Source organism: Gopherus flavomarginatus, chromosome 24 (genome assembly GCF_025201925.1).
Source record: "Gopherus flavomarginatus isolate rGopFla2 chromosome 24, rGopFla2.mat.asm, whole genome shotgun sequence".
Lineage (NCBI taxonomy): Eukaryota > Metazoa > Chordata > Testudines > Testudinidae > Gopherus > Gopherus flavomarginatus.
This window is the reverse complement of record NC_066640.1, coordinates 3140724-3157282: the sequence shown is the minus strand read 5'-3', so window position 1 is coordinate 3157282 and position 16559 is coordinate 3140724. Positions and strand designations below refer to the sequence as shown.

At 44.1% G+C, this 16559-nt stretch overlaps 1 protein-coding gene across 4 annotated transcripts in view; it reads left to right on the top strand.

The window, feature by feature from the left end:
* Window positions 1-587: 587 nt before the first annotated feature.
* The window catches only part of ELAVL1 (ELAV like RNA binding protein 1), a 79558-nt gene continuing 63586 nt past the window's right edge, over window positions 588-16559 (top strand). The window contains exons 1-2 of one of the 4 annotated variants that reach the window (XM_050933806.1): window positions 589-672; window positions 12105-12311. The gene's annotated coding sequence lies outside the window, so the exon portion shown is untranslated. Of the gene's footprint in view, window positions 673-2078; window positions 2211-12104; window positions 12312-13517; window positions 13817-16559 lie in introns of those variants that run through there. The other 3 variants (XM_050933808.1, XM_050933807.1, XM_050933809.1) reach the window with 3 other exon arrangements.

Below are 16559 nucleotides of genomic sequence, written 5' to 3'. Positions count from 1 at the left end.
AAGATTCCAAAGGAAAATGAATGTTTAGGCTGACAATTGTATCTTTGCCTTCTGTGACTGTATTGACATCGGTTTTGCAAGCAGACATGTCTAAGTAGATAAAGAGTTTTCTCCCCCTCCGAATCAAACCAGTGACCTGAGTGTCTCGCTCTCTAAAAACCCCACTGAACAATTCTCTGCTCTCCCAGCCCCGCTCCAGCCAGGCGGGCTGGACCCTGCCGAGGCTCGCTGCTCCATGTGCTCCCCAAGTGGTGGAAGCAGCTTTGGGCTAAATGGAGCATCCAAACAGGGGGCGAGTTCTGGTCTGGACAGGGGATGGGTCCTTCCTCCCGAGACACAGCAAGCGCCACGAAAAGCGGCCCGCGGGCCATTGGGAAGGCAGCCCAGCTGGCTCCCCCCATCCCCGCTCTCCTCGCTCCAGGCCCGGCGCTCCCACTCAAGCCTCCCCCCTTCCCGGCCACCGCTCCCGCCCGCCGGGAGAGCCCGCCCCGGGGGTCCGATTGACGGACTGAGCGTTGTTCCAATAGGGCGCCGGCCACGTGCGCAAAGTAACCAATGGGGGTCGGAGGGCGGAGCGGGGGGCGTGTGCAGGCGGCGCAGCAAGCGGCTTGTTGTGCGCGCTGCGGAGCTGTTACCCTCCCGCTGCCCAGGCCCTGCCGGAGCCGCCGCCAGGTGAGGCCAGGCCGGGCGAGGTGTGCGGGTAGGCTGGGGCCAGGCCGGACTTGCCTCCTGGCGGTGGGAGGGCGGGCTACGCTGGGCGCCAGAGCGAGGCTGTGGCCTGGGCCTGTGAGGGAGACCTGGGGCCTATGTGTGGGGGGAGGGGCAGACCTAGGCCTGTTGGAGGGGGAAACCCTGGTGGTGGTGGGAGACCCCGGGCCTGTGTGTGTGGGGGAGGGGCAGACCCTGGGGGTGTGGGGGAGACCCTGGGCCTGCGGGGGCACATCAGACCAGAGCTGGGGCCTGTGGAGGGGAGAAGTGGAGCTGGTTGCAGTGGTATTGTGTGTGCAGGATGCAGGCCAGGGGGGGAGGCTGTGGGCTTGTCTACATCGTGTTTTTTTTTTTCTCTTTAAATTTCCCACTATTGGTAAGACTAGAGCAACTCCACTGACTCGTGGTCGCGGTGGGTGGGAGTACTAGTGTGGACAGTATCAGAGGGGTAGCCGTGTTAATCTTGCTCTGTAAAAGCAGCAAAGAGACCTGTGGCACCTTATAGACTAACAGACGTATTGGAGCATGAGCTTTTATGGGTGAATACCACGAAATATCCCTGTGTGAACAGGGATCCCATGTGCACTCACATTAGCACTGTAAGTTAGACCTGCTCTGAATAAGATTACTCCACATCATGTTAAATGCCAGAGACACTGAGAACCTTGGCTGTATTAGTGCTCCACTCGTGTTACCGTCAGTGAGGTTGCTCTGGTGAGAGATTTTTCAAGTAAAGCCGAATGTATTGACCATCTGTATGTGTAGTGAGCTGGGTGATAGGAAGAATGTGTGCGTGGAGAGAGTGTGTATGTGGATCTGGCCCATGGGGAGAGCATGAGTTGTATTTGCTTCTGATACAGGGTGATTGATGATGAAGTGTATGTGTGGAGCGGAGCATGTGTATGGTGTTTGGGGGGAGTGTATGTGTGGGAGGGTGCGTTTTGTGCCCTGGTAGAAACAGATGGGGGAATGTTTTGGGTCATGGGGTCTTGGATATGCTGATATTGTGGAGCATAAGGAGGAAGGGGCTTTGTCATAAAGTGTTCTCTTATTCATTTTTGCTGCCTTTGATGTGGTTGATGACTTAATCCTTTTGATTGTTGTGATATTTTTCTTTTTCTTATCTTGCACTTGGATGATGTATTGAATAGATGGGGTGTCATACAATTAGTTAGAGTTGCTGAACATTTAGTTTCCTTTAAACAGTTTTTCATACTCACCTCTTTCTGTCTGCCATTGTCCTTCAGTTCTCTGTTTTTGCTTCTACTGTATACTTTCCTCTTTCTGACCTCATCGTCACTTTTATAAATTAATTATCATCCCTACATCCCTATCTACTCATGACACTTCCGTACCCCCATCCATTCTAGCATACTTAGCTGATGCTGACATCTTGGGTGTCCAGCCACTATCTCAACTTCTGTGATGGCAGTGCTGGCCTATGCATCCTGCATTCCAGTAATGAGGATGTGTACTGACAATCTACTCAAAACTAGTTACTGGTAAGTAGACCTTCTCATCTTTTCTCCTAATTTCTCTTTTCTGTCTTCATTAATAACTACTCTTTCTTGTGTCTCAGCCTGTAATCTTGCTATGACCTTTTATTCTACTCTGCCCCATATTGTCTTTTTGCTAACACCTGTTGCTTCTTTCTTCAAAATTTGTCCTGTATTGACTGCTGAAACGCTTGTTCATATCCTGGTCACTTCTTGCCTTTATTACTGTAATCTCTTGTCTGGCCTCTCTTTCTCTTGTTTCTTCTCCTTCCAGTCTGTTTGAAATGCTGCTGCCAAAGTCATCTTTCTTTCCTGTGACTTAATGTTACTGTGATCCTTCCTTGGCTTCCTGTCTCTGAATTCATAAAAGGAGCATAATCCTCATAGAAGGCTCTACATTGCCTTTAACCCCCACCTTCTCTGTCTCTTCTCTTTATTCACTCTCTGCTTCCTCATCCTTTTGCCTTCTTCAAACCTTTGTCTCCTTTCCCCATTCCTAGTTTTGTGCCTTGTATCACTTTTACCTTCTATAGCTGCAACATCTTGTCTACATCTGCCAGAAGTCCAACCTCATTCCTTTAAAATGCACCTCTCTAAGCAGTCCCAGGAACCTTCACCCTCAGTTTCCTGAAGTGATTTTTCCCCCCTTTTCTTTGATACCTATGTTGATTATAAGAATTTCAGGGCAGAGATGTATTATGGAAAAGTGTTAGTGGCATCATGGTTAAGGTTATATCAGACATCTAATTTTCATGGGCCCTTACTATCTGAAGCCCTGCGAGTTTGTGGAAGTAGCTATTCTGGAATAATTACTCCGGAATAGTTACATTGGTACAAGCCCTGTGTGAGCAGTCTTACTTTGGAATAAGTGTCCACACGGGGGGTTATACTGAAACAACTATTCCAGAATAGCTATTTTGGTAAAATTCCAAGTATAAACAAGCCCTGAAAATACAGAACACTCTGAGGCTCTCTTTAATTTTAGCGAGTCTTAGGAACATTAGTATGTGCTCCTGGACACAATATAAATTTTAAAATCCTCTTTTTCAGAAATACATCAGAGTGTCTCCAGTTTTTTTTGATCTTTGCAGCTACATGACCTTGGTACCTAGAAAACCCAGGCTGCTGACCTCATACGTTCAAACCCATACGAGTTCTTGCGTATCAAATGTTGGTGATATATAACTATTTTTAAACTTATTGTTTGTAACTTACTAACTATGCTGAAAAAAACCCAGGAGTTCTTGTGGCACCTTAGAGACTAACAAATTTATTTGAGCATAAGCTTGTGACTGGAGGATAGCTAATGTGATACCAGTTTTTAAAAAAGATTCCAGAAGTGATCCTGGCAATTACAGGCTGATAAGCCTAACTTCAGCACCATTAGTCTGGATCTGTAAAAGCAGCAAAGAGTCCTGTGGCACCTTATAGACTTACAGACATATTGGAGCATGAGCTTTGGATGCATCCGACGAAGTGGTTATTCACCCACGAAAGCTCATGCTCCAATACGTCTGTTAGTCTATAAGGTGCCACAGGACTCTTTGCTGCTTTTATGAACCATTAGGAAAGGGATAGATAATAAGATGGAAAAATCATAATGCCACTATATAAATCCATGGTACACTCACCCTTTGAATACTCTGTGCAGTTCTGGTTACCTTGGTTCAAAAAAAATATATCCGAACTGGAAAAGGTACAGAGAAGGGCAGCAAAAATGATTTGGGAGATGGAACAGCTTCCATATGAGGAGAGGTTAAAAAGATTGGGACTTTTCATCTTGGAAAACAGATGACTAAGGGGGGATAGCCAGAGCAGGGGTGGCCAGCCTGTGGATCCAGAGTCATATGCGGCTCTTCAGAAGTTAATATGTGGCTCCTTGTATAGACACCGACTCTGGAGCTGGAGCTATAGGTGCCAGCTTTCCAATGTGCTTTGCCTCCACTCTACCCCTTCCTGCCCCCTCCCCTGAGCCTGCAGTGCCCTCGCTTCTCCTCCCTCGCACCCCAGAGCCTCCTGCGTGCCATAAAACAGCTGATCGGGAGGGGGAGGCACTGTTGGGTGGGAGACGCTGAGAGTGGGGGAGCTCATGTGTGGGTCTGCTGATGTATTACTGTGGCTTTTTGGCAATGTACATTGGTAAATTCTGACTTCTTCTCAGGCACAGGTTGGCCACCCCTGTGTTAGAGGACTATAAAACCATGAATGGTGCGGAGAAAGTTTATAAGGAAGTGATGTTTACTCCTTCACATAACACAAGAACCAGGGCTCACCCAGTGAAATTAATAAGTAGCGGGTTTAGAACAAACCTCAGGAAGTGCTACTTCATGCAGTGCACAGTCATCCAGTGTAGGGGATGTTGTGAAGGATGTTTGTAAGTTTAAAAAAGAATTAGATAAGTTCCTGGATGGCTATTACCCAAGATGGTCAGAGATGCAAGCCTATCCTCTGGGTTACCCTAGCCTCTGACTTCCAGAAGTTGGGAGTGGATGTCATGATGGATCACTCAATAATTGCCCTATTCTGTTCATTCTTTCTGAAGCAACTGGCATTGGCCACTGTCAGAAGAGAGGACACTGGGTTAGATTGATCATTGGTCTGACACAGTGATTCTTAACCTTTCCAGACTACTGTACCACTTTCAGGAGTCTTGACTTGTCATGTGTACTCCAACAGCTTGCTTCCAAAGTCAGACATAAAAATGCAGAAGTGTCCCAGCACACTATTACTGAAAAAATTGCGTACTTTCTCATTTTTGCGACATTGATAAAATAAAATTAATTGGAATATAAATATTGTATTTACATTTCAGTGTGATACTTGAGCCTAATCTGAAGCCTGAACTCCAAGAGACAGGGCTGAAACATGTAACTTTGCTTTGCTTTTCCTAGTATCTAGCCTAAATCTCTTTCTGTAGGTCAAGCCCAATACTTCTGTGGACATGGAAAACAATTGATCATTGTCCTCTTTATAACTGCCTTTAACATATTCGAAGACTATCAGGTCACCACTTTTTCAAGACTAAACATGTCCATTTTTTAAAACCCCTCTTCAGAAGTCAGGTGTTCTATATACCTTATATCATTTTCATTGCTCTCCTCTGGACTGTCTCCAATTTATCCACATTTTTCCTAATGTGTGGTGCCCAAAACTGGACTCAGTGCTGAGTAAGTGGGACAGTTGCCTCCCGTGTCTTACAACACTTGTTAATACACTCCAGAATGATACTCACCTTTTTTTTTTTTTTTTGCAGCTTGTTGACTCATGCAGTTTGTGATTCACTATAACCCCAGATACTTTTCAGAAGTACTACTGCCTACGCAGTTATTTCCCCATTTTATAGTTGTGAATTTTTCTTTTCTTCCTAAGTGTAGTACTTGTCTATACTGAAATTCACCTTGTTGATTTCTGACCAATTCTCAATTCAAGGTTGTGTTGAATTCTAATTCTGTCCTCCAAAGGTCTAGCAACCTCTTCCAGCTTGGTGTCACCCACAGATTATATATAAGCATACTCTCCTCTCTGTTATGCAAGTAATTACTGAATACTACGGGACCCAGGTCAGACTTCTGTGTAACCCACTAGATATGCCATCCCAGTCTGTCAACAAATCATTGATAACTGCTTTTTGGGTATGATCCTTCAACCAGTTTTGCACCCACCTTTATAGAGCTTCTTCTAGACCACGTTTCCCTAGTTTGCTTATGAGAATGTCATGTGGGACTGTTAGAAGCCTTTCTAAAATCCAGATATATCATGTCTACATCTTCCCTTCCCTTCCCACCCCCTACCAACAACCAGGGCAGTAATACTGTTAGAAAAAGAAATTAGGTTGGTTTGGCTTTTTGTATTCTTGACAAAATCCATGTTGTCTTTTACTTACAACCCTGTTATCCTCTAGGTGCTTACAGATTGATTGTTTAATATTTTGTCCCAGAGTCTTTTCAGGTATCCAAGCTAGGCTGACTGATCTATAATTCCCCAGGTCCTCTTCCTTCGCCCCTCTTTTTAAAGATAGGTACTACATTTACTCTTCTTCAGTCCTCTGGGACCTCCCTGTCCTCCGTGAGTTCTTAAAGATAAATTGTAATTGTTCCAAGGTTGTTTCAGATAGTTCAAGTATCCTAGGGTACATTTCATCCAACCCTGCTGACCTGCATACATAACTTACCTAAATATTCTTTAACCTCATAGACTCATAGACTCATAGACTCTAGGACTGGAAGGGACCTCGAGAGGTCATCGAGTCCAGTCCCCTGCCCTCATGGCAGGACCAAATACTGTCTAGACCATCCCTGATAGACATTTATCTAACCTACTCTTAAATATCTCCAGAGATGGAGATTCCACAACTTCCCTAGGCAATCTATTCCAGTGTTTAACTACCCTGACAGTTAGGAACTTTTTCCTAATGTCCAACCTAAATCTCCCTTGCTGCAGTTTAAGCCCATTGCTTCTTGTTCTATCATTGGAGGCTAAGGTGAACAAGTTTTCTCCCTCCTCCTGATGACACCCTTTTAGATACCTGAAAACTGCTATCATGTCCCCTCTCAGTCTTCTCTTTTCCAAACTAAACAAACCCAATTCCTTCAGCCTTCCTTCATAGGTCATGTTCTCAAGACCTTTAATCATTCTTGTTGCTCTTCTCTGGACCCTCTCCAATTTCTCCACATCTTTCTTGAAATGCGGTGCCCAGAACTGGACACAATACTCCAGTTGGGGCCTAACCAGCGCAGAGTAAAGCGGAAGAATGACTTCTCGTGTCTTGTTTACAACACACCTGTTAATGCATCCCAGAATCACGTTTGCTTTTTTTGCAACAGTATCACACTGTTGACTCATATTAAGCTTGTGGTCCACTATGACCCCTAGATCTCTTTCTGCCATACTCCTTCCTAGACAGTCTCCTCCCATTCTGTATGTGTGAAACTGATTGTTCCTTCCTAAGTGGAGCACTTTGCATTTATCTTTATTGAACTTCATCCTGTTTACCTCAGACCATTTCTCCAACTTGTCCAGATCATTTTGAATTTTGACCCTGTCCTCCAAAACCTGTTCTATCCCTGTTCTGGCTTGTGTTTCTTCCCCCTTGTTACTCTTAATTTTGTTAAATATCTCATCGCAATTTGCCTTTTTAGTGAAGACTGAAGCAAAATAATTAAACACTTCAGCCTTCTTGTTGTCTTCTATTATTAGCTCTCCTTTCCTGTTAAGTAGAGAACCTACACTTTCCTTCCTCTCTCTTGTTCCTAATGTATTTTTAAAAACCCCTTCTTATGGCCTTTTATGTACCTTGCTAGGTGTAACTTCCTTTTTTGCCTTAACCTTTCTGAATTTGTCCTTACATACTTGTATATTTTATTAATAAAACAGTAGGACTGGAAGGGACTTTGAAAGGTCATCTAGTCCAGGGGCCTGCTTTCATGGTAGGGCTAAGCATTATCTAGACCATCCCTGACTGGTGTTTGTCCAATCTGCTCTTAAAAATCTACGACGGCGATTCCACAACCTTTCTAGGCAATTTATTCCAGAGCCTAACTACCCTGACAGGAAGTTTTTCCGAATGTCCAACTTAAACTGCCCTTGCTGCAATTTAAGTCCATTGATTCTTGTCCTGTTCTCAGAGTTTAACAAGAACAATTTGTCTCCCTCCTCCTTGTAACAACCTTTCCTGTACTTGAAAACTGTTATCATGTCCCCTCAGTCTTCTCTTCTCCAGACTAAACAATCCCAATTTTTTCAATCTTCTGTCACAGGTCATGTTTTCTAGACCTTTAATCATTTTTGTTGCTCTTCTCTGGACTTTCTCCAAATTGTCCGCATCTTTCCTGAAATGTGGCGCCCAGAACTGGACACACTACTCCAGTTGAGGCCTAATCAGTGCGGAGTAGAGTGGAAGAATTACTGCTTGTGTCTTGCTTACAACACTCCTGCTAATACATACCAGAATGAAATACTTTTTTTGCAACAGTGTTACACTGTTGACTCATATTTAGCTTTTGATCCATTATGACCTCCAGATCCCTTTCCCTAGTACTGCTTCCTAGGCAGTCATTTTCCATTTTGTATGTGTGCAAATGATTGTTTCTTCCTAAATGGAGTACTTTGCATTTGTCCATACTGAATTTCACCCTCTTTACTTCAGATCATTTCTGTAGTTTGTCCAGATCAGTTTGAATTTTAATCCTATCCTCCAAAGCACTTGAAACCTATTCCAGCTTGGTATCATCCACAGACTTTATAAGTGTACTCTCTATGCCATTATCTAAATCACTGATGAAGATATTGAACAGAACCGGACCCACAACTGATCCCTGCGGGACCCCAATCAATTTGCCTTTCCAGCTTCTCTGTGAACTGCTGATTATTAATCTCTGGGGACGGTTTTCCAGCCAGTTGTGCACCCACCTTGTAGCACCTCCATCTGGTCGTATTTTCCTGGTTTATTTATGAGAAGGTAATGTGAGACCGTATCAAAAGCCTTACTAAAGTCAAGGTATACCACATCTACCTCTTTTCCCCCATCCATGAGGCTTGTTACCCTGTCCAAGAAAGCTATTAGGTTGGTTTAACGCAATTTATTCTTGACAAATCCGTGTTGACTGTTACTTACCAACTTCTTATTTTCTAGATGTCTGCAAATTGATTGCTTAATTATTTGCTCCATTATATTTCTAGGTACTGAAGTTAAGATGACAGGTCTGTATTTCCCCAGGTTGTCCTTATTTCCCTTTTTATAGATTGACACTATATTTGTCTTTTACAGTCCTCTGGAATCTCACCCATCTTCTGTGACTTTTTGAAGATAATCGTTAATAGCTCAGATATCTCCTTGAGTATTCTAGGATGTATTTCATCAGGCCCTGGTGACTTGAAGACTTTTTTAAACTTGTTCTTTCCTTATTTTAGCTTCTGATCCCACCTCATTTTCACTGGCATTCACTATGATAGATGTTGAGTCTTTTTGGTGAAAACTGAAGCAAAAAAGTCATTTAGCACTTCTGCCGCTTCCATATTTTCTATTTGTTTTTTTCCCCCTTTCATTGACTAATGGGCCTACCCTGTCCTTGATCTTTCTCTTGCTTTCAGTGTATTTGTAAAATGTTTTCTTCTTACTCTTCTATGTTTCTAGCTAGTTTAATCTCATCTTGTGCCTTGGCCTTTCTAATTTTGTCCCTATGTACTCCTTGTTTTTTTTTTATATATATTCATCCTTTGTAATTTGACCTAGTTTCGACTTTTTGTAAGACTCTTTTTTGAGTTTTAGATAATTGAAGAGCTTGTGATTAAGCCAGGGTGGTCTCTTACTATACTTCCTATCTTTCCAGTGTAGTGGGATGGTTTTCTCTTGTGCTCTTAATAATGTCTGTTAAAAAAATGCCAACTCTCTTGAGGTTAGTTACCAGTACTCTCAGTTTGGTAAAGTCTGCTTTGTTGAAGTCCACTATCTTTATTCTGATGCTCTCACATTTTCTTTTCCTTAGAATGCAGGGTAAGGAGACTAATAGTGCCAGGAACCAGGGGGCAGAATGAGCATTATGTGGTACAAAAATAATGAAAGAGAAGAGCTCCTATGTGGGACAGTAATCCAGGAGAGAACCCTGCCCCTACTTAGTATGGGGAAAAACAGTGGGAGAAGGGAGGGAAACTACTGCATGGTGTCTATAGGGGATGTGCACATTTTCCCCTCCCCCATTGCTTTTCCCTTTTCTTGATACTCCCCCTCAAACACTCACACTTCATAAAACCCAGGGAGATTACCACCCAAAAAAACTTAAGCAGTCTAAACTTATTAAATGTAACCCCTACTGATCCACCCTTAACACCCGTGATTCATGTTTACCTGCTCTGAGTTTTCCTATAAATCACAAAGTACCATGCATCTCTAACACAATATCCACACCAAGTTATCTCTGTTAATAACACTTGCATGGAATGCACCAGCTTGATTCCAACCTCATGTTTCCCTGATGTGCACGTAACACAATAGAATAATTTAGTAAAGAGATGTCTACAAGCATATATCACGTTGCTGAAGTTGGAGTTCAGGTTTTGAGGTCCAGTGAATTTGTAGTGTTGTGTGTACGAGTTAGAGGTGCATGATACTGAGTTGTGAAGTGTGAATGAGGGTGGGATGTTAAGGAATGACCCCTTAATTGGATATTTCCTTGCTTTCTAATGGATGAGTCGATACAAAGGCTAAAGATTCTTTGCTTATAATCTTACATTATAAATGGTTTTGAGAATTAATGATACATTAGGTGAGTTCTAATGTCCGATTTGCTGTCCACTTACCCGTAGGTCTTGATCAACATTGCTGACTTCCAGGTTTCTCCTCCCTATTGATTGTATTTTAGATTTATTTGCATTTTTCCAAGCCATGTTTATTTTCTTCCTATGTTTCTAATATTTATAGAGTCTAATGTTAAATCCTGTTGTCCTATATCAGTGATCTCACCTCCCCAATTCAGAGTTTTGCCACTTAGTAGGATGTTTTTTGTTTCCATTTCTTCAGTCAGCTTTCTGTGTGTGTGTGATGATTTTCAGGCCAGTTAAATAAATTATGAGTAAGATTGTGAGATGCATTGTATCAAAGATGATAGTTAAAATATACACCTCTACCCCGATATAACGCTGTCCGCGGGAGCCAAAAAATGAACCGCATTATATTGAACTTGCTGTGATCCGCTGGAGCATGCAGCCTCCCCTCCCCCCCGAGCGCTGCTTTACCGCGTTATATCCAAATTTGTGTTACATCGTGTGACATTATCAGGGTAGAGGTGTATATGTCTTCTGCTTTCTCTTTGTCCATTGATCTGTAGTTTGAGTGGACATTTGGGAAAAGGAGTGGGAAGAGTTGAGTGTATCTAGGTTCTGGAGGGTAGGGGAAGAGAGAAGGAGAGGAATCCATGCCAGAGGATGTGCATGAGGGGGAATTCAGGCCAGGGCACCGGGGGAAGAGATGGGATGAAGGAAAAATCAAACTGGTGGAAACTGTGCACATCGCCTCCCTGGAAAGTACTATCAGGGTTGGGAGCAGTGGAGATGGGATTATAGTGACCATTAAATGTCTTTAATTTGGGCCTGGTGTGAGTTCTGTCTCTTTTCGGGTGATGAGATAGGCTACAGAAGCAACTGTGGTTGTTTTACTTAGCTAAGGTGGTATCCCTGTTTAAACTGTACTACAAACTTCTTACAGTAGTTTTTAAAAATAGCAGGGAGAACTTCTGTAGGCTTTGAATAATTTGTGAAAGGAAAAATGAGCTTTTAGCTGAAGTCAATCAGTCTGGCATATCCAGATACTTCCAACATGCAAAGGTGGTAGACAGGGTTTTTCATTTGGAATAAGATGAAGAATAAAATGCAGAAAAACAAAATCTCATGTATGTTGGAGACTGCCTAGTGGACATAACTGCAGCTTGGTAGAACAGCTGTTACAGCTGCAGTGTTAATTAATTAAATGGGAATTCATATTAAAAGTAAACTGTTCAAGGAACACTAAACTTACAAAGTCAAGCACTGAATTGTTAGTAAATGCCAGAATTATGGTTGTAACTTTAATTCTGTCTCCATGTGAGTATGTTTTGATAAAATATTTAATTATGATTACATTATTTTTTCCACGGGACCACCTCTGTGTCACTTCGACCTGTTTTTATATGCGTGGGGTTTGCTGTGAGTGCTTTTCCTAATTTGTCAGCACTCCAGTGCCTTAGTGTTTAGACCTTCACAGTTACTCCAGAGTGAGGTTTTTATTTCTTTAGCCATGCTTAGTTGTAACGTTGTTCTTGGCACACTATTGTTGGAGTCTAGGCACCTCAGTATTGGTCTCTCTCTGGTGGTTGTTCATTGGTCTGGCACTTCCCTTCTTGCAGTAGTGTCTCTTTTGTTTTATTTCAGGTGTGGCTTCCAAGGAAGACTGCTCAGTAGGTTCAAAACTTGTGTGGTAGAACAGTGTCCAGTACAGATGGCCAAGTTGGTTGTGTTCACCTCTGTGATTTGAATGGGTGACATGTCAGCAAGTATCACCATGACACTGAAGAAACAGGAGGAGCTCTTTGCAGAGGACTGAAGCTTTCCTTTCGGCAGCCCAGGAAGACTCCTGAGGTCAGCCAGTGTACTTGAAAGGGTAGACCCTTGGAGCTGAAACTCGAGTTGGCCATAATAGCTCACCCATCAGAACTTGGTGCCAGCGCCACCTGTATCAATGTAGGAGTCCCTTTCCCCCACCAATATTCATTGCTCAGATGGCTTTGTTATATGTCATATATGATACTGAGCTTCACTTTGCTGGTTAAGATGAAGCTTTGCATAAGAGGTGAAGGTGCAAAGAGTCAACAGCTTCTCAACATGTTTCAGTTGAAAGCCTGTATTCTAGGCAGCTCCTGTTTTAAGCTTTTTGGATGGCCCCTTCTGCATTTGGGGGACCATTCTGTGCTCCTCAATCTTGGCCAAACACTTCTGGGTGTTCTGTGAAGCTGCGATGAAGCCAGTACCAGTTTTAAGCATTGCCCTCTGTTACCTGATGTCAGATCTGAGTGCAGTCAGAGTGCTTTTTGCACCAAAGCTAAGGAAAGGAAACTCTGGCCTTGATGTTGGCACAGTTGCATTGAGTGCTCTGGACAACTAGTGTAGGTGCTCAGCAGAGCACTTGGAGTACTACAGGGTCCTTCTGCCCTCTGTTGTCTAAACAAATCCAGGTGTTCGAGTGAAGGTAAACTGACTATCAGAGTGATGGGAACTGTATTTTGGATAGTGATGAGCCAGAGGACTCTGCCTGTACAAGACTGTGACTCTTCAGGCAAGAACCCTACCTACTTCCAGTTCTTACAGTAGCTGTCTAAATCAGCCAAATTGTGATTTGTAATCTCTCCAAGATTCTGCAGTCTCTCAGCCCTGCAAATGTGAGGTACCTTATTTTAGACTAGCTGGAGAGAATGTGGTGAATCCTTCAACTACCTTCAAGATGAGGTAGCTGTACAAAGTCCATCCTCCATGAGAGTGCCACTGGCTAAGTCTCTTGATTTCCCCTCCTCCCTTGCCCCAAGCTCTTGGTAATGGAGGTGGCCATTAAAATAACTTTTTTGTTCACTGTATTGTGCCTCAGAATCCTAAATGGTGGCTCTTAGATGTATTCCAAAGTGATTTGTCAGACCAGTAAACCTGTGTGCCATTGTCTAATAAGTCTTCATGACCAGAGACCAGGTAGAGCTTGGTAAGAGGACCTCAACCCTCACTGAGCCTCTTTTCTCCAAGGGGAGAATACCAGGAGTTTATGAAGCTAGTTCATGAGGATGCAGACCCAGTCTACTTTTGATGCAGTTGATATAGTGGCAAGAGTTGCTGCCTCATGAATGAATGTCTGCTTGCCTGCAGGCAAAGAAGTGCTGCATGACTCAAACATCCTAGAAGTTGCAGTTATTGGGTTTGCACTCACCATCCTAGCACCAAGGATTTGGCGAACATTCATATAAGGAAGGAAAAGAAAAGGCTTCCCTTGGAAATTGTTCATGTTGATGGCTGGTTTCAAAAGGAAGAAGCCCAGTATCCCCTGCACTGGGTACTCTGACTCAACAGCAGAAGCCAAAGGATCCTAATACCCTTTTCTGCAGGCAGAGAAGAAAAAGGATTTTTCTAAAGTACTTAGGGTATTTCTACACTATGGGATTATTCCAATTTAACAGAAACCGGTTTTTAAAAACAGATTGTATAAAGTCGAGTACACGCGGCCACACTAAACACATTAATTTGGCGGTGTGCCCATGTACCGAGGCTAGCGTCCATTTCCGGAGTGTTGCACTGTGGGTAGCTATCCTGTAGCTATCCCATAGTTCCTGCAGTCTCCCCAGCCTATTGGAATTCTGAGTTGAGATCCCAATGTATGATGGGGCAAAAAAAGTGTCGCAGGTGATTCTGGGTAAATGTCACTCAGTCCTTCCTCCGTGAAAGCAATGGCAGACAATCATTTCGTGCCCTTTTTCTCCTGGATTGCCCTGGCAGACGCCATAGCATGGCAACCATGGAGCCTGTTTTGCCTTTTGTCACTGTCACAGTATGTGTACTGGATGCTGCTGACAGACACGGTACTGCAGTGCTACACAGCAGCATTCATTTGCCTTTGCAAGGTAGTAGAGATGGTTACCATCCCTATTGCACCGTCTGCCATTGTAAATTGGCGATGAGATGATGGTTATCAGTCATTTTGCACCATTTGCAATTGGAAATTGGCGATGACGGTTATCAATCCTTTTGTATCGTCTGCTGCTGTCATGGGTGCTCCCGGCTGGCCTCGCTGAGGTCGGCCGGGGGCACATGGACAAAAATGGGAATGACTCCCCGGGTCATTCCCTTCTTTATGTTTTGTCTAAAATAGTCAGTCCTGCCTACAATATGGGGCAAGTGTACTAGAGAACCAGAGCTCTCAGCTGCTCCGGGTCAGAGCCCCAGAGATCCCCCAGAAATGATGAGCTGCATGCCATTCTAGAGGGTGCCCCTGCAACAGCCTCACCCGTTGCTTCCCTCCTCCCCCAACCGTCCTGGGCTACCGTGGCAATGTCCCCCCATTTGTGTGATGAAGTAATAAAGAATGCAGGAATAAGAAACACTGACTTTTTAGTGAGATGAAAATGAGGGAGAGGCAGCCTCCCGCTGCTATGATAGTCCAGGGAGTACAGAATCTTCTTTAGACATGAAAGGGGAGGGGGGGCTGATGGACCTCAGCCTCCAGCTGCTGCGATGGGGACAGTTACTAAGCCTTTTGTACAGTCTGTCAGGAATGACGGGGAGTCATTCCCATTTTTACCCAGGCGCCCCTGGCTGACCTCACCGAGGCCAGCCAGGAGCACTCACGGGCTGATGATGATGATGATGGCTACCAGTAATTTTGCACCATCTGCCACCGGGAAGGGGATGGTGGTGTTCAACGCTGCAGCATCCCATCTACCAGCAGCATGCAGTAGGTATACGGTGACATTGAAAAAAGGCAAGAAACGATTTTTTCCCCTTTCGGGGGGGCGGGAGAAGGGTGTAAATTGTTGACATACACCCTGAAACACCCGGGAAGATGTTTTTGACCCTTCAGGCATTGGGAGCTCAGCCAAGAATGCAAATGCTTTTCGGAGACTGCGGGGACTGTGGGATAGCTGGAGTCCGCAGTACCCCCTCCGTCCCTCCATGAGTGTCCATTTGATTCTTTGGCTTTCCGTTATGCTTGTCATGCAGCACTGAGAGTCCCTGCTGTGGCCTCTGTCATAGCTTGGAGATTTTTTCAAATGCTTTGTCATTTCGTCTTCTGTAACGGAGCTCTGATAGAACAGATTTGTCTCCCCATACAGCGATCAGATCCAGTATCTCCTGTACGGTCCATGCTGGAGCTCTTTTTGGATTTGGGACTGCATCACAACCCATGCTGATCAGAGCCTTACGCTGGGCAAACGGGAAATGAAATTCAAAAGTTGCGCAAGGCTTTTCCTGTCTACCTGGCCAGTGCATCCGAGTTCAGATCGCTTTCCAGAGCGGTCACAATGGTGCACTGTGGGATACCGCCCGGAGGCCAATACTGTCAAATTGCAGCCACACTAACTCTAATCCGACATGGCAATACCAATTTCAGCGCCATTCCCCTCATTGGGGAGTAGTACAGAAATCGGTTTAAAGAGCCCTTTATATCGATACAACGAAGCCCTTTATATCTGTGGGTGCAAGGTTAATTCGGTTTAACACTGCTAAACTCGGTTTAAATGCGTAGTGTAGACCAAGCCTTAGTCTGCCTACTATCACTAGTAGCCTGGCTGAACACTGTTGCCTGAGGCAGGCTTCCCCTTTCAAGAGAACTGGTCACCTCTGTTCAAGAATCCTGAGCACTGTTTGATAAGACTACAAAATTAGATTTTTAGGAAACAGGGACAGACTGCAGTTAACTCCCCCAAACATGAGTGCTGTTGAGCTCATTAACAGGAAAAATTCTGGAGGAAATTTAATCCTCCCTGGCGAACAGTAAATATGCTCCATCTTACTGGAAGAAGCAGAATGTAGGTGTTTGAATCAGAACCAGACACTGCGGTTCCTGTGTCCATAAACAAGTGTAGTTGAAAGGAAATGAGGTTGGAGACATGTATTTCACAAGTGTGTGAATATGCAAAGCTGGAGGACTCTACCTAACTCCTTTTGTCATATTTTTTGTAGATAGCCTGATGAGATTTGGCTTTGCCAGAGTCTGGTCTCATATCTAGGACAAGGGATTCTCAACCTTTTTTTTTTTGGCGGGGCAGGGAGGGAGGGTGGATCTGGAAACTCACGCCTCCTCCAACATGCTATTAAAAACTCCGTGGCCCACCTGTGCCACAATAACTGGTT